The sequence below is a fragment of the Carettochelys insculpta genome, chromosome 5 (genome assembly GCF_033958435.1).
Source record: "Carettochelys insculpta isolate YL-2023 chromosome 5, ASM3395843v1, whole genome shotgun sequence".
NCBI classification, from domain to species: Eukaryota; Metazoa; Chordata; order Testudines; family Carettochelyidae; genus Carettochelys; species Carettochelys insculpta.
The window spans coordinates 93,657,316-93,674,448 of NC_134141.1; the positions used below are offsets into that span (position 1 = coordinate 93,657,316).

At 41.3% G+C, this 17,133-nt stretch overlaps 1 pseudogene; it reads left to right on the forward strand.

The window, feature by feature from the left end:
* The first annotated feature begins 10,210 nt into the window (after window positions 1–10,210).
* Window positions 10,211–11,275, forward strand: LOC142013191 (ubiquitin-conjugating enzyme E2 Q2 pseudogene; annotated as a pseudogene).
* Window positions 11,276–17,133: the final 5,858 nt, after the last annotated feature.

Below are 17,133 nucleotides of genomic sequence, written 5' to 3' on the forward strand. Positions count from 1 at the left end.
TTTGAAAGAACTCCATGATCAGGGTTTTGAGAGACTAACAGTTCTGCAGTGAGGAGATCTGTCTTGAGTGTTCCCATGTGCTTTTGACCTATTTATTTGAGGCCAATACCAACATCCTGTATTGTGAGTTGGAGTCCAGGTTTCTGCATTAGGGGTTCTGTGAAAATAACCTGCCTGGGTTCATTTAAAAATGAAATATTTAATGCGTAGAGGCCAGAAAGGACATTTATAGGGGAGGATGTGGGAGATATTGCCCACACACCATGAAAATACTTGAGGGTATGTGGAGAAGTTCTCTCACTCAGCATACCACAGAAAGGAATCGAGTTTATAGGCCAGAGAGGCAGCTTGAGGTAACAGGAACTTGTGCCAGGGAGCATTGAATAGGCATGGAATCACATGAGCCAACTGTGCTAGCACAGTTGCATGTGGGGTATGCCTACGCCAGGGGTGGCCAACCCATGGCTCTTGAGCCTCGTGCGGCTCTTTGATCACTGAAATGTGGCTCCTGCTCAGAGCCATGTGGCTGGACTGCTTACTGCTGTTCTGTGCATGTGCCCCAGTGCCTGGAGGGAGAAATGTATGGCTGCAGTGGTGGCAACTCTGATGAGTCCCAGGCATTGACTTAGAGCAGGGGTCTGAGGGTGCCTGGTTCTGGGGGACGAGAGGGGAATTGGATAAGAGCAGGGGGCGAGGGGTGCCTGGTTCTGGGGGAGTGGTTAGAGAATTGGGTTAGACTGGGGAGTTACAGTGCCTGGCTCTGGGAGAGGGGAGGGGTACTGGGTTAGAGCAGGAAGGCTGGGGTTGCCTAGCTCTGGTGGAGGTAAAGGAGACTGGGTTAGAGCAGGGGCCTTGGGTGCCTGGTTCTGGAGGATGGCATTGAGCCATGTACATATTAGATAGATAAAAATAAATATCTTCCTATCGAGATAGGTAAAAATAAATATAAACTACATGGCTCTTAGTCTCTAACTGGTTGGCCACCTCTAGCCTGCACTATAAATTTAAGTGAGCCTCTGATGAATGCGAGCAGCTAGCACTGTCCCGCTATGAATCAAGGGAGGAGTGGGAGCTTCAGTCCCTGCTGCCCTCCCTAAAGGGCACCTAGGGAGTGGGGTGCTCAGGACTCGGGCAGTCCTGGATGGTGGAGTGCACCCACAACCACCCCCTTTAATCTGCCTGGTGATTCTTTTTTTTTGTGTGTGCTTTTAAGAGAAGCAATCCCATTCCAGGTACATCCCCTTTTCCTGGCACAACCAAACCCTTAGCTTGCTTTACGTTATGATAATAGGAGGCTGTGTACTGAATTTACTGGCCCTAGCTCTTACCATTTAGGAAGAGTTCTTGAACAGACAGATAAACTCTCAAATGTATAATAGATTGCTTAAAAAGTCTAAACCATATTTGTTGTTTGAAAGCATATGAAGAAGAATATTAGGGTGTTTTTGAGGTAAGCTGTTGTGTTCTGGACCATTTTTATATGATTTGGCCTTTGGACTACTGCCATCTTATTGTAGTATATTAATAAGCAATAACTTGAGTAAACACTCAGAGATCATCATAATTGTTAACCTGTTGAACCAAAATAGTTCTGAAAAAATGCATACTGGAAAAATGAGGTAAAGTGGCAATGCTACTACAACTGCACTACTTTAGGATATAAGAGGCAGAAGTGTGCAGTTCTCTTAAGAGGTATAGCCTTACTTCCCTTTCTTGCCAATGTTACTTGAGAAGGTTCTCATCACTTGTCTTACAGACCTTTCTATCTTTAGCATAATTTATGCAACTGTAATTACAGCATATTTTTTCTTTGTTTTACATTTCAACCATAGTCCCATCCTCTTTTTCAGTACTTCAAAATACTAGAAGAAATTCATATTAAAGATGAAATAGTCTACATATGCTAAATATGTAATATACTCCTCAATTATTTCAGTAATTTAAGGTATTATCCTTTTTACTGTACTTTATCATATGTGGCAAAAACTATTGAGTTATTGGTACTGGTTTCTTGTAATATTTTTTCCATTAGAGATTGATCTGAGACCCCCCCCTTGTCTTTTCACATAAACATTGAATTATTTTGAAATGTCGTGACCAAGATTTAAAGCAAGTAGTTCCTCTGTTTATTCTACTCAGTACAACTAACCCATCTCTGTGAATCATGGCCTATTTTCTTAGTTCCAGGACAAAGGATCACATTTAGTTTTATTTGTAGTAGTTTTCTCCAAATTTACTGATTTGCTCAGAAGCTGAAGAAGTATTCTCAGTTAACCTGTAGTTCTGTAGATGTTTGTTGCCAGATTTTGCCTCCTGCAGAGACCTAGGTTATAGAGAGAGCTTGCTAAGAGCAACTTTTTACTGGCATAATGTAATACCCAGAGGTACTGAGACCTCATCTGGGGTGAGTGAAGTCTCTGCCCTACAGCCTTAGTTGAGAGCTGGCTGGCCTTTAGCTCATGTGGTAGAGTGTGGGGTTTTAGACCCTATGCTCACAGATTCTATTCCTGGTGCCAGCAAGCTGGGTCTGTCAGCATTATAATAAGAATATAGGATCAGTGATATGTAGCGGAGGAACATTGTATTGGAATTGAAGATACTCACACAGCTTTTATCAGTAGACTCAACTGGGAAAAAAAGAAAAAGAGGCTGAGAAATGACTATAACTCAAACATTAGTAAGTAGATACTGCCAGACTGAGTGCAATAGAAGATCATATGAACTCAGATTTAGATATGTGTGATAGAGAAGTGTGAGAAGACATATACTAAAATGGTAGTTAGAATTTGCACACAGCTCTGCAAATATTCCAGGAGGTGCTGAGGCTTACAGGGCAAATCCACAGAAATTACTGCAACTTGCAGTCCCTGTGGCTATCTAAATTATTGGTGAGGGTGTCCAAAGGAGCTCAGAGTTGGGAGAGAGTAGATTAAAGCTGCCTGAATCACTCTCCTCCAGGGTGCTGGATTGTTCCAGTGGGAGCTCCAGAAGCAATCATTTCTGAAGCTGAAATGAGATCACCGTTGTGTACCTTCCAGAATTACATTGTGTGCTGCAATCTGAGGCCACCTAACTCAGTGTTCCCACTATTTTTTTTTCCTTACATGGGCGGCATAAATTTTGTTACGTGCATCATGGGATGCTCAGATGTGCCCCACCAATAGAAACACTCGCTGTCAGTTTTGGTTGGCGTTGGTGCTCCGGAATCTTTCCTGACAGGCCACCCAAGCACTCAGCTTACAGGCAACACTGCTGCTGATGCTGTTTAGATAGTAGGTGAACCTATAATAAGCAAGTTAGCTCTGATTTCCGAGTGGCACAGTGGAGGATGGATTCTTTATCCATACTTCCTTTTGCATCCACATCCTGGGCAGTCACAGTCTGGCTGAGCTCCCATTTTGGTTTTGAAAACCTAAGACATCCAGCTTGTACCCAATATATAACTGCATAACTTTTATTTTGCTGTGTATGTCCTATCTTTCCTATAGATGTTGATACAGGTCCCTTGAGCACAGCACTATTTAGATGCAATATATCTAATGAATGTTAAATAATTTTCATCCAAAGGATTTTGTACTTTTTGAGTATAGCTAAATATAATAATTGTAATTATACTGCATAATTAATGCATAGTATTAGGCAAGCTCTAGCCTAATAACACAGTTCAGATAAGATACACTTACAGCTTATAATAAATGGGCTAGGGAATTCAGATCTCAATGGAAACGGTAACAAAACTACCATCCACTTTAGCTGGAGCAATATCAGGCCAAATGTGGGGCCGATCCATTCAGTAAAGTAGTGATGTTTATACAAGGAATTTTTTCCTAATGTCTGCAGCACATGCAACATTTGACAGTTTTTATAAATAATATTTCAAATAATTTTTGTATCTAATGTTTGATAGCCCTCCAAGGCTTAAAGACTTTTAAGTAGGAGTATTACAGCTGGAAATGGGATTGATAGTACTCATACAGGTTGAATCTCTCTCATCCGGCACCATCAGGATTTGACCAGTGCCAGATGATAGAATTTGCCGGACCATGTGAGGTCAATATTGTCTAGTACATTACCAACACTTCCACTGCTTGCTGGGCTCTTAGAAGACATTTGGGGTAAATTACAGTTAAATAACAGCATAGAACACTGAGAGCTGGGACAGGTGCTTGTATACAAACTTTATGGGACCATGGGAAATTTGGCCACACCCAGAAGTGGTTGTCTGGCTAACTAAAATTGTGCCAGATTATGGATGTTGCCTGACAAGAAAGTTCCAGATTAGAGAGGTTCAGTTTGTACTAACTTATCCACAGTAATGAGTACTACTTTCCCCCCATGCTTCATTTAAATAATCTGTCTAGTTACAAAATTTATGTTCTGCTGTTCAGATCTGTAGTAAGTTTTGATTCACCATAAATAGTTTACTTAACATTGCTTTGTTTGTTTATTTATTTACTCATGATTGATACTTTCTAATGATATCACCAGGAGGTAATTTATTGAAGGTGTCTTCAGTGTGGCTACATTTAATGCTTTGGCTTTTCATCTTAGTATACTTTTGTCTAAAAGAGAATAGGTACATTTTAGTTAAACTGTCCAATAATACAGATATTAAAACACAAGAATTTGATTTTCTTGTTAATACAGTTCTCAAGGAAATGATAGGTTTTTGACTTTCTCTGAGGTAGACAGGACCACTAGTTCCTTGGGGGCAGCGGAAAGGCAATAGAAAAACAATGTTAAGAGATTTTGAGTTTTGCTCAGTGACCTATATTTTTTGAGGTATTCTGTATTGCTGATTTCTAACTATACACTGTGCCAATCTTTAAAAATGGTTTGGATGATAGTGCTCTTGGGCTTTTCTAGCAAATTGCTCTAGTTACCTGATTTGAAGTGGTCATTTTCTGCCACACTTAGATTTAAAAAATCATATTTCTGAGAGCTAAGGAAAGCTGTAAACTTAAAAATTGCTTTAAGTGCAAATTGTGGAATGAATAAAATGCAGTTGTTTAGTTTTATACAAAAATATGTGCAGCTCTGTTTCCACTGCTAAGAGCACTCGAAAATCATGGAAGTGTACAATCTGGAAAAGATCAAGTAGGGTTTATCAGGGTGTGGAAAATCACCACCTTGTTTATAAATCATATCCCTGATTAGACAAGGAGGGCATCAAGAGCCAAATATTCATTGAGTAATATAAAGCAAGAAAGTTACTTTTAAATCTGCATTGAGACAAAGAATGTGTCCATTTAGCCAAAATCATTTTCAATTAAATCTATTTTTATGCACATTTTCAAGCAGTTCTACGTTTTAGGAATTATACTCTTGGATAAAGATTTCCAAAGCTATTTAAAGTTTTAACAGGTACTGGATATTCAAATCCCTATGGCAGTTTTAAAAATAACATTCTCACTTTGTACACATGCTTCCTTTTGAAGTGGGTGGAACAATAACTCAGTACATAAACTTTAGAGGAATCCAGAAGTCCTTGCTCATGTGCAGCTAGGCAGTCATTTTACAATTCTGTCATCAAGAGGCAGCATGTAACTGTGCTTCCCCAGGAGCTGCCTGTGAACTAGTTTGTAACATACAAATCTGTCTCTTGGTCTTTTCTCTTGCTGCTTCAGGAAGTAAATTCTGCTGAGCCTATCCCTAGCAAAGCACACATCATACAGTGTGCCAGCATAGCTATGTTGCTGTGGGTAGTGGGGGTGAGAAGAGGGAAGCTTGACCCTTCCTTGGTTGTTTTCAGTCCTCAGCCCTCCCATCCCAATGCCACCCACATGCAAAGGTTAAGGAAAGTAGTAGCTCTGCAGATCCTGTTTCCTCTCCCATACAGCAAACTGTAGTGCAGGTAACCCACCCAAGGGAGTATAGGGCTGTGCCTTACTCCCCCTTACTCTCTTGTGTGGCTAGGTAAGGCTAGTGATGATCTAGGACTACTTGTGGTCTAGATTGCACCTGTTTTTCTAGCCCTGATTATGGGCTACATGAAGCTATGCTTATCCAGTAGGAACATGGGGAAAGAATTTTGTGACTCAAGTCACTCATCCTTTCAAGGTCCTGGAAGGGAGTAATCTTTACAGAGTGCAATTATGTCTTTCCTCATGTCAGCTCAGCTCCACTGGTGTGTTGGAGGAGGTGGAGTCAAAGCCCTGTCTCACATTGCCACTTACTAGACTAGAGTGAAGGCAGAGGACTCCATCTCTCTTCCTCATACCTTGGCCATGAAGGCGGGGTGAAGGGGCTGAACTACTCTCTTGGGTAGCCACGGTGGCATGAGTCACACTAAGGGCCAGAATGTGATAAATAAGGTTTGTAAAACTGGCCCCAAATGCTGAAGTACTTAGAAACACACACTGTTCGTTACCACATGTTGGTGTTAGTCCTGCAACTATTATTCACCTCAGTGAAGCGGAGAAATACACAATAAAGAATATTTTGTGGATTAAAGGGAGCATTCTTCTTAATATACACATAGAATAAAATGTGAACGTATATAACATACTGCAATTAAAAAAATAAGCTGCTTGAACTGCTAATTTATAGGGCACAATTAGCTCTGCTTTTCTCTTCTAGGTGATCCAGATTTTAAAAATGTAATTGTCAGCTATGGAATACTGTACATATTTAAATGAATTTAACTTTTATTCTAGAAGTTCTATACAAAAGAATTTTTGGTTTTTGTACCAGGCTGGTTTGGAGGAGAGGAGCTAGTTAAATGAACCAGACCTCAAGCCTGGGATGGCTAAAAAGATGTAAAAAAATGTCTAGCATATTTAGGTAAATGAATAAATTAAGCAGCTTTATTATGTACTATTTTGGTGTAAACTGCAATGGGGGATGATATTACCATTATTTTCCTTGTAATATGGGAAATATATTTATCAAAATCCTCACTTACAATATGTGCATCTACCTAGCTAATGAACAAAAATCTTTGCCTATATAGTGCAAACAAGCAACCCAATCTGGTTACTGGTTAATTTCAAACTTGAGGAAAAATTGTTTGAGATTAGTTGTATTTCATACAACTATATTAGTAACTCATTTTAGCAGAATCAAAATTAACATCCCATAATCATATAGGATATTCAACAAAAAGCCTCCTGATTGTTAATTTGCTGTCCCCAGTTGTATAGGATGTGGAGTAGATTGAAATTTACACATTGCCATTAGCCTATCTCTCAAAGTTCTTTTGTTTGAAATAGAAAATAACTTTAAGTAATCTAAATTCATTCTGCAAGTAGATTATGTGAAAGTTATATTAGTGGGCATGTTCTTGTAATATTGTTTCCTCTCACTATGATTTGTAGTTTCTACATCTAGCTATGTCTTTTATATTTAATCAGACCTCTGCACTTTAAAGCACTTGCTTTATTATTTAATAATTCATATTTCAATTGATTTATATAATGATTATCTACTGAACTTTTTCCAGTACCAGCAGCAGGAATATGCTCATGCTTCATGAGTCAGATATGATAAATTTTTTGATATGAACAGTTAACTGTGAGTTTGTCCAATGTATCTATTTTATCCTCAAATGCAAGCTCATTTGACTTTAAAAGATTGAGGTGAGCTGAGGTAAATTTACTGAGAAAGCAGATTTTTGTCAGAAATTCGTAGATCATTGGAAATATTTTGAAAAAGCAAATCAGGTTTGATGAATTTTCATTAACTTTCAGGCAGGATTCCAATGGAACTCTGTTTTCCAGGAAAGTTTCTGGGGAGCTGAGCTTCAAGTATCTCTGGGGCCACCCCACTATGTGGATCTTAGATTGTTGGGGAACTTGGGGCAGCTCCTCTAGGCTAGGATCTCAGCCCTGGGTCCCTGGACCTGAGACAGTGTGCCTGGGGAGAATGCCCCATATTTAGAGACCCTGAAAGCTTATGGTGTTAGGAGACTGGAGGTCCTGAAATGTCAGAAAGCCTAGAAGCTATGAGATTCCTGGGTCAAGCTGGGACTTTGGGAGATTCTAGGATCTCCCTAGCATGGTGTTGGGATATGCTTTCAGGTTCTATAGCTATGGAGCATACGCACGCAGGTGGACTGCCTCAGGTTCAGGGACCCAGGGCTTCCAGACTGCGAGGTGAGCTGGCTCCCTCGGATTGTGGAAGCTCTTGGGATCTCTGGCTCTAGAGCAATCTGCATGGGGGGGTGGACTGCTGAAGACACTGTAAGCCCAGGAAGCTGCTCAGTGAAACTGGTATTCTTGTCAGTTTCAAGGGTACTAGGCATGGTGGTGTTTAGGAAAGTATATGAGCAGGGGTAGAGGGAGGGGTTTCTAGTTTGTGATAAATTTAAAAATACTTTTTTGTCTAAATCAGACTGAATGCACATTGTTTCACATGTAACATTTCTGATTAAAAGTAAATATCAGGTTTGACTGCAAAACCAAAACAAAAGTGTAGTTTCTTCAATTGCATTGAAGATTTGTTTTAATGGAATTAAAGCAATTAATAAACATTCTTCTTTTGTATGTGGGGGTGGATAAATATAGTTATTTACTGGATTAAATCTCTAAATAAATGTTCCCTCTTTTGATTAACATATGCTTGTTATCTGTTTATTGCTTAGTTATGTTTCTAACTCAGTTTGGAATTGTTTCTGTTGCACTCATTAGTCATTATAGTACAATATCATTATCTCAGGAAATGAAGACAAAAACAATATTCCCAATATTTCGACATAATAAAATTATACCAGTTCCATGAACTCAGTCATAAAAAAAAGAAAAACAGAAGCAAATTACTTACCTTCACTTTTTCATTTGATGTTAATGCTATTCTGAAGAAATTAAAAAAACACAGTTTATCACAGTATTAACAGCTGAAGTGCTTCAGCTGAACAAAATCTTCTAAAGATATTTTCACCCTCGTCCTGTGATAAACAAAGACAGATGAAAACGCATTCAGAAAATTTGCATTTTAGCTCCCTTGCTTTCATCCAGACCTTGGATTCTGTCCATTTTTCTGCAGAGTTCTTTTTTTGGTATGCACAAGTTTTAAAAAAGAGATGGGAAAGGTTAAGAATCCTAACTAATTAAAATGGCATTTTCCTCATGAGTTGAAAATGTTATGTTTTATTTTATGGATCACTGTGCATTTAGCTGTGATTGTTTAAGAGAATTCTAAGATGCTTTTACACATACTAATGGATGGCTATGTCTAAGGAAACATTTCTCATATTCAAGGCTCACTTCACCAGGGAGGTTTTAGTCTCTTCGGGGAAGGCTGCAGCAAATTCTGGGAAAATGGAAAAAGGAATATATTTTCAGTTAATCATTGTCAGTTACAATTCTCAAAGACAGAATGGTCTATTTTTCACTGAATGTTCAAAAAATGTACTAGCTTTGCTGAGTCTAACATGAAAATGGCCAGGGAAGAAAAGATTAAAATAAGTCTGCCTAGTTTGTGTCTAATAGGCTACATCTACACGTGAAGCCTACATCGAAGTAGCTTATTTCGATGTAGCAACATCGAAATAGGCTATTTCGATGAATAACGTCTACACATCCTCCAGGGCTGGCAACGTTGATGTTCAACTTCGACGTTGCGCAGCACCACATTGAAATAGGTGCTGCGAGGGAACGTCTACACGCCAAAGTAGCACACATCGAAATAAGGGTGCCAGGAACAGCTGCAGACAGGGTCACAGGGCGGACTCAACAACAAACCGCTCCCTTAAAGGGCCCCTCCCAGACACAGTTGCACTAAACAACACAAGATACACAGAGCCAACAACTGGTTGCAGACCCTGTGCCTGCAGCATGGATCCCCAGCTGCCGCAGCAGCAGCCAGAAGCCCTGGGCTAAGGGCTGCTGCCCACGGTGACCATAGAGCCCCACAGGGGCTGGAGAGGGAGCGTCTCTCAACCCCTCAGCTGATGGCCACCATGGCGGTCCCCGCTATTTCGAAGTTGCGGGATGTGCAATGACTACACGGTCCCTATTTCGACGTTGAACGTCGAAGTAGGGTGCTATCCCCATCTCCTGATGAGGATAGCGACTTCGACGTCTTGCCGCCTAACATCGAAGTTAACTTCGAAATAGCGCCCAACACGTGTAGCCGTGATGGGCGCTATTTCGAAGTTAGTGCCGCTACTTCGAAGTAGCGTGCACGTGTAGACACGGCTATATACTTGCAAAAATGCATCATTACTTATAAGGAGAAGTGGCACAGGCCTGGACCCAGATATGAAGCCAGGATGTGGGTGTCAGGGCCCAAAGAGGAGCTGCAGTGCCTTAAATCCATCTTTAACAAGGACCATAAGTAGTTCCACATAATTTCCAGGAAACTGGATGAGCTGCACAGCCTGATCTTGCTTCTGCCACTGCCACCAGGTAGCATCCCAAAGCCACCACTGTTGATCGCTATCTACTGCAACATCATGGAATCTCATCCTTCTTCATCACCAGTATGTTTTGCGGAATTAGGTTATAAGATATTAAGGAGCAATTATACGATATTAAGAAGAGCGCTACTCTGCTTCTTCAGTGGCTGGAATGATTGATATATGCCCTCTATAAATGATACAATCTTCTTCAACAACCAGAAGTTGAGATGTTAGATCAGCTATTACCAACAGGACAAAATGCAACAACAGAAGAAGTAATGTAAGAGGAAGAGAAGGAGGATATGAGTGAAGCTGTTGAAGGCCTAGATCACTATGAAATGAAAGAACTTACTGATGGTAAGAACTCTGAGAATGAAGGCACTGAAAAGAAGAAATTACAAATGACTAAAGACAGGTACAATTAAATGGTGAAGTGTCTGGATCAGACCAGGTTTCTGATTGACTTATGAAAGAGCTCATGGATCTATATGGATCACAAGTTATAAAACAGGGATTTGTTCAGTGGAACTTTTAAATGTCAGCCTGCATGAGTGGCACATTAAACTTCTAAAAGTTGATCCTGATAGCCCATTCCATAATGATCTTCAGGTCTTAAAAGACACAAGTGTAGAATACATTTTGCTCAACTTCTCATTTAAGGCCACTGCTTTTGTGCAGCTGTTATCTCCTGTCCTCATGAGGGTATGTTCTGAGTGGAAGTGTGTTAGGCATGAAACTTCTTACTAAACAGGGCTGGAGTACAGCCTAGTAAATAGAATTGGTCATCCATGGCACTTTAGTGAAGGGAATAGCCAGAGTACAACTCTGAGCCAGTAAGAACTGATATAATCCAGCAAGAGCTCTGCAGTCTATAAATATCTAGTACAAATACATGAGAAAAATGGCTTGTACATGCCTCCAAAAGAAAGTGGGTAATATTGTGGACTGCTGTACAGCTGGAACAATGTCAGACAAGCTCTTTTTCATTTCTTTTCAACAAATACATGCACAATCTATGAGTGCCACTGTAAGAGGCATACTGAAGACTTTAGCTATTAGATAAATTAGTGGATAATCTTCTGACACATCCTGTATCATTAACAGGCTTACCATTTTGTTCTTTTTATATACCTTAGACTACACAGTTTTGGCCTTTACTGCATTTGTCCCTGTGGATTAAGTGTATCTGGGGCCACTATCACCCCTTTTTATTTAGAAGTGTTAACTTTTTCAGGATGGCTACTGAGTTATAAAAAAAAATGATTTAATGTCAGTCATGCACTACTACTTATATTTTGCAAAACACCAAGTGCAGAGACTTGCATTTTTTGTATATGAGATAGGGAAAAAAAGGACTGCCTACTCCTTTAAAAATTGGTATTATGAGAAGTCTACATATTTTGTCCCCTAGGGGCAAAATGATGTGGCAGTGTTTGAGTAAATTGATGAAAGACCTATATATTAGGTTTTATTTTACAAAAATATAAATATGTAAAAGTGGACAGAACATAGGACTGAGAATCAGGGGAGTCCTGTTCACTAAATTGTAGGGTAGCTTTTATATATTTGCACTTCAGTTTCAGCTTCTGTAAAATATGGATAATTCTCTGTGCATCACTTTGAGATCTGTGTATGAAAAGAACTAATTAAATGCTATGACAGGTTGAACCTGTCTAATCCGGCACTCTCTTGGCTGGCAACATCCGTAGTCCAGCATGACTTTAGTTAGCTGGATCTCCACTTATCACAGGTGAGGCCAAGTTTTCTGTGTTCTCATAAAGTTTGTTGACAGCCACCAGTCCTAACACTCTATGTTCTCTGGCCTTATTTAGCTCTGATTTGCCCCAACTGTCTTCTAAGAGCCTAGTATACAGTGGAAGTGTTGGTAATACTGCTAGAGAATATTGACCTCCCATAGGGTCACCAAACACCCTCATTCAGTGCTGGTCAGGTCCAAAGAGTGCCAGAATAGAGAGGTTCAATCTGTGTTATTCGATGCTACTATTAACTATAAAATAGCTAGTTGTTTCCAAGAACAAATGCATAATCTAATATACACATGCAGAAATGTATATTGCTCTTTGCATTTGCATTGTACATTTTTAATGACACATGGATACTCTTGTACTAATTAAAAGCGCTGTTCAACTAGAATTAGTTTTTTGTAGCTGCTGATCCTCAGAAGTTGTTTAGGTTTGCTGTGTTATTCAACTAAAGAAACTAATTGTAATTCTTACAGGATAACGTTCTTTCTTCTCAGGCCTTGGTAAGAGGAAGGAAGCAGTCTTGCTCTAACCCCCATTCTTCAGAACAGAGGACTAGAGCCTCTCAAATTGACTGCCTCTCACAGAAAATGCTTGGGAAGTCCCTGCATACCTTATGCATAAGGTGACCACGTTTCTTTAATCTGAATATGGGACACCCTAGTAATATTACTCATATTCAAGTGAGTTCAATGACAATCGGAATTATGCAGTCCAAATGTTCAAATTAACATCATATTTACTGAGCCTCCATTAAATAGAAATACTATACAGTTGCCATTTTTTATTTAACGTTTTCTTTAGGACTGTCATGGCTGACTTCCCCACACTGGCACTTTGAGTGTAGGTAATGGAGGCTGGCTAGTTAAATAAAACATTGATAGACCCTGTCTGCAGTTCCCAGAGACAGAAAAGTTTTCCTAATTTCCCTGAAATCAGACAGTAGCTGCCACCACCAAGTTTACGAAAAGCCTCTTTTCCAGGAAAGAAGTCACTTGGAATCTCTTCCCTCAGGGAAAAACCTCCAACCTCCTTTTCCCAAGGAGTTGCAAAGAATAAGAGCACCCCATCAAAAAACAAAACAGAACAAAACAAAAAAAATCATGCAGGGAGCTGTTATCTCTCTGATCACATGTAGTTTTAAGCCCCTGTAGGACAGAAAGCATCAACCAATACTTGTTAACAAAGAAAAAATAGCACTTCTATTATCAAACATGACTATCTTTGCAAGCATTGTAAATGGTTTAGTGTTAAAAAAATGAATTGAAGCAAAACACAGGGATTTTTTCCTGGCTCAGATTCTTGGTAACAGGAAAGAACAAAAGGAACAAATAACCAGCTCAAACATAATTTCCAACTCCCTAAACAATGAAAATAATAAAGCTTACATGAATACATAAACATTTTCCTCCTTTAAGATTCTGATGAGCCCAATGCATCTGTTCTGGAGGAGCTCATTCCTTCCCTTCCATCCTTGGAGAGATCTACTTCTTTTCTCTCTCTTTCTCTCTCTCTCTGTTTTTAATGAAGGAGATGCTGATGTGATTTAGTTTCAGGTTTGAATTTTTGCTCTATGTCATATTGACTTTTCGCCACTTACTTCCAAACCTCCTTCCTCAGAGGCAAATTAACATAACCTTTTCCTAGCTCTCCAGACTAAGAAAATAATTTATTAGCTTTCATGGGACAGACCCACTTCTTCAGACAGTCTGGTCTGGAAATGGTATAGATGTGAGGTAGGGCTGTCCCATGAAAGCTTGTCACCTAATAAATCATTTTGTTTGCCTTTAAAGTGCTAAATGACTGCTGGTTTGTTTTGTTAGAATACAGACTAACATGGCTACCTCTCTGTTACTAGCTGTCCAGGGCTGGGTCTACACTTGCCCCCAACTTCAAAGTACCCGTGGCTACATGCATGCTGGCAATTGGAAGTCTGAAGCTTCGAAGTTGCCTCGGGGGAGAATTACCCTAATGAAGTACTGTGTATTCAGCACAGCACTTTCTTAGTAACCTCCTGTGGTCCTGATTACCATGCCCCCTTCGAAGTTGGAGGCAAGTGTAGACCCAGCCCCCGGTAAGTTTAGACTTTCCTTTGCAGGTCTCATTCGTAACAAGAGCTTTAGAGTTCACACAGGGAGGGGTGACATGCGCAGGTATAACCTTTCTCCCCCCGCCGACTTCCCTATGAAGCCGCACACTCCTCTACCCCCTCACATGGCAGGGTTACCAACCAACAAACCCGACCCTCATTGTCAGTGTTCTCTGCTCTGTGCACCAAGCTAAGCCTCTGGGACAGATACACCTTGACTGGTATCTGGAGCTATGTGTCCCTCAGTTACATGGGGGATCACATCACCCACACATGTTTCTGCCAGGGTTTTTACCACAATGTGGCCGGCATCAGCCTTTCAGCACCATGTGGGAGGGGAGGAACGGGAGATGCTTTTAGCCCTGGGTGGCGGCAGGGCTGGGAAGAAATGGCCTGGCCATTGTCTTTGTAGAGATCATCTGTTCTCCCACCTCAAGTCTGGAAACACCTTATCCCTTCCTTCCTGCCTGTACATTGTCCAAGGGCAGCTAACACTTCCAGGCTATTGCTGGCCACCGACGTAACCCAGCCACCTATTGTCCCTCCTCCTAGCTACAGCACAGGCAGGAAGGGGTGAATCCCTAAGGATGCATAATGTACGAGAACCTGACTGCAGGGAGCTTCAGAGAATTGGCCAGAGAGGTGGCTGAGCAGAGGAGGGTTCTTAGGGGATAGCGCAGCCCTATGCCCAGGGCTGGAGGCGAGTAGTGGGAAAGAGGTCACTAAACCCCTGCCCTTGGGGGCTACTGTGGAGCCTGGCAGTTCAGGGAGTGTACAGGTTGGAAATTGTCCTCCTCACCCACCCAGACACACGCCGCTCCAGAGATTATGTGAGGGACAGAGAGACTTCCCCAGTTCTATGTAGGGCTTTGCCACATACAGGGCTTGGCTCCTCCTGGTGAGCATTCTGACCCCAGTGTCTTGAGCTTTCCTGGACTGCTCTTCCAGCTAGAGGCTGTGGGGAAAGGAAGGAGCCTGCTGGCTAGGACTCCTAATTGACTAAATCCATTAAAAAATAGTGGTCAAGCTTCTAAGTCACTAATCTGCTTTTGAAAAGTTTACCCTTTATCTGTCTCTTTTGTTGTAGTGGTGCCCACTAGGTATCTTACTCTTCTGTCCCCCAGAGGAATCCATTGAAATAAAAATTCCTGCCTCAAAGCCCTATAAGAGTGTTGCCTATCTTGTTTGTTTTTAATATGTAACATGTTTCCCTCCTACCCAGCTTGTTAAATTGTTGCACAGTAGAATGACCCCAAACTAAGGCCATAGAGTGTGTGACCTTTTGCAGATATACAACACTGTGTGAATAATACAAGGTAAACATGCCAAACAAATAAGAATCCCTACCCCACAGCATAGGTGGGCAAAATACACCTTACAAAGGGACAAGTATCAGAGGTAGCCGTGTTAGTCTGTAGCTTCAAGAACAACAAGAACTCTTGTGGCACCTTATAGACTAAAACAGATACTTTGGAGCATAAGCTTTAATGGGCAATGACCTGCTTCATCAGATGCATGAGTGGAGGGGGTGGTTTCAGAGGGGTATTTAAAGAGTGGGGTCCCAGTAAAAGAGAGGGCCAGAGCTGATAAGGTCTATTCAGCAAGGTGGAAATGGCCCAGTATCAACAGTACTTATCAAAAGAGGAAAAAATAAGTCAGATCAGACAGGGGGATGTGAGCCTTCGTCAGAGTCTAATGGGGAGCTATTAGCACCCAAAGCAGAGAAACTGCCTTTGTAAGCTGCGAGCCACTCCCAGTCTCTGTTTAATCCCTGGTTAATGGAGTCAAATTTGCAAATAAATTGCAGCTCAGAGACTTCTCTCTCCATTTGATTTTTAATTTTTTTTTGTTTCAGAACTGTCACCCTTAAATCTGCCACTGAATGTCCAGGGAGATTGAAGTGTTCCCCCACAGGCTTCTGCACATTACCATTCCTGATGTCTGATTTATGTCCATTTATTCTTTCACGGAGAGACTGTCCAGTTTGGCCAATGTAAATCGTAGTGGGGCATTGCTGGCACATGATGGCATATATTATATTAATAGATGTGCAGGTAAAGGAGCCCCTGAGCGTATAGTTCGTGTTAGGTCCTGTGATGATGTCACTGGTGTAGATATGTGAGCAGAGTTGGCAGCGAGGACTGCTGCAGGGGCTGGTTCCAGGCCTAGAGTCACTGGTTTGTGATTTGTAGTGGCTGGTGAGGATTTGTTTAAGGTTGGCAGGCTGTCTATATGCAAGGACAGGCCTCCCTCCCAAGGTCTGTGAGAGTGAAAGATCATTGTTCAGGATGGGTTGCAGATCACTGATGATGTGCTGGAAAGGCCTTAGGTGGGGTCTGTATGTGATGGCCAGTGGTGTTCTCTTGTTTTGCTTGGGAGGCCTGTCTTGTAGCAAGTGGCTTCTGGGTACCTGTCTGGCTCTATCAATCTGTTTCCTCACTTCCTTAGGTGGGTATTGTAGTTTGAGAAAAGCTTGGTAAAGGTCTTTGTCTGATGGATCGGAGCAAATACGGTGGTACTTTAGTGCCTGGCTGTAAACAATGGACCGTGTAGTATGCCCTGGATGGAACCTGGAGGCGTGTAGATAAGCATAGCGGTCTGTGGGTTTTCGGTATCGGGTGGTATTTATGTGACCGTCGCTTATCTGTACAGTAATGTCCAGGAAGTGAATTTCTTGTGTGGACTGGTCCAGGCTAAGGTTGATGGTGGGGTGGAAACTGTTGAAATCACTGTGGAACTCTTCAAGAGCCTCCTTCCCATGGGTCCAGATGATGAAGATGTCATCAATGTAGCGCAGGTAGAAGAGGGGCACTAGGGAATGCAAACTGAGAAAGCATTGTTCCATAAGAACACAAGAACATAAGAATGGCCATACTGGGTCAGACCACAGGTCCATCCAGCCCAGCATCCCGTCTGCCGACAGTGGCCAATGCCAGGTGCCC